Source organism: Mastomys coucha, unplaced genomic scaffold, assembly GCF_008632895.1.
Source record: "Mastomys coucha isolate ucsf_1 unplaced genomic scaffold, UCSF_Mcou_1 pScaffold22, whole genome shotgun sequence".
Lineage (NCBI taxonomy): Eukaryota > Metazoa > Chordata > Mammalia > Rodentia > Muridae > Mastomys > Mastomys coucha.
In genome coordinates, this window is record NW_022196905.1 from 223,097,103 (window position 1) to 223,098,119 (window position 1,017).

Here is a 1,017-nt window from a genome sequence, read left to right on the forward strand (position 1 = left end):
CAGTCTGGGCTTTCTTTTTACCATACCAAAATAAAGGCTCCTCCTCTCAGTGAAATATACAGGACTGGAAGGTGGGGGCAAGAGAGTCCTAATTCAGCCGTTTCATAAACCACAAATCAGACTAACCTAATCCAAGGTGTTCCTGTTTATTAAGAACTTAGTGCTCATCATCTTCACACGAATTTACCTCCAGCCAGTCTTCTTAGAGGAGGCGGGGCTTGGGCTAGTCTGACTACAATGAAGGCCAGTGACCTGGTGAGAGTTCTTTAGGCAGCCTAGGCTCCTCTCCTGCCATGTATCTCAACTCCCTATCTTCTGGCTCACTCCCTCTGGGTCTGAGCCACCTCCATTTTCCATGCTTTTGTTCTTCCAGCTTTTCTTGGGCCCCCAGGACCTAGTGCTGTCTGCATGTTCTATCACAGAGCTCTTGTGTGTCCCCTAGTTGCACATGTGATCTAGGGAACAGCTTAGGGGCAGCACAAGGTGTGGTGTCAGGAGGCAGGTGTGTACCTCCAAGAGTAGGGCAGCATATCCCTCTCCAGTGAGTGAGCAGAGCACAGCAGGGGTGTTACAAAGGCGTCTTGTTTATTCTTATCAGCATCACTGACTCGCAGGGTTCACATTTCCCAACACCGCTCCTCTCCATACAGTAGTTAATGTGCAATCTCACTTGTGGGCCTGGGAAGGGTGGGGGCTTGGCTCTGGGCGGGGAGGGCATTGGCACTTCACATGGGCCAGTAGGTGATGGCCTGTCCCCATGAGAGGCATGGATGGGTGGGAGGGTAGCCACTGGGTTTGCCCCTACTTGTCTTTCCTGCTAAGTGGGTTACTTTTTCACTCTCCTGGGTGCTTGGGGTGGGGACTATGCAGCTCTCAGGAGGGCAGGGCAAGCAGCTGACTGCCAGAGGAGGGGTGCAGGGGTGGCTCCTGAGGTAAGGCACAACCCTGTCTTTGGCTCTCCTAGTGAGTAGTTTTCTCCCCTACACCCCTGGCTTTATACTTCCCTCACCCCAAGCC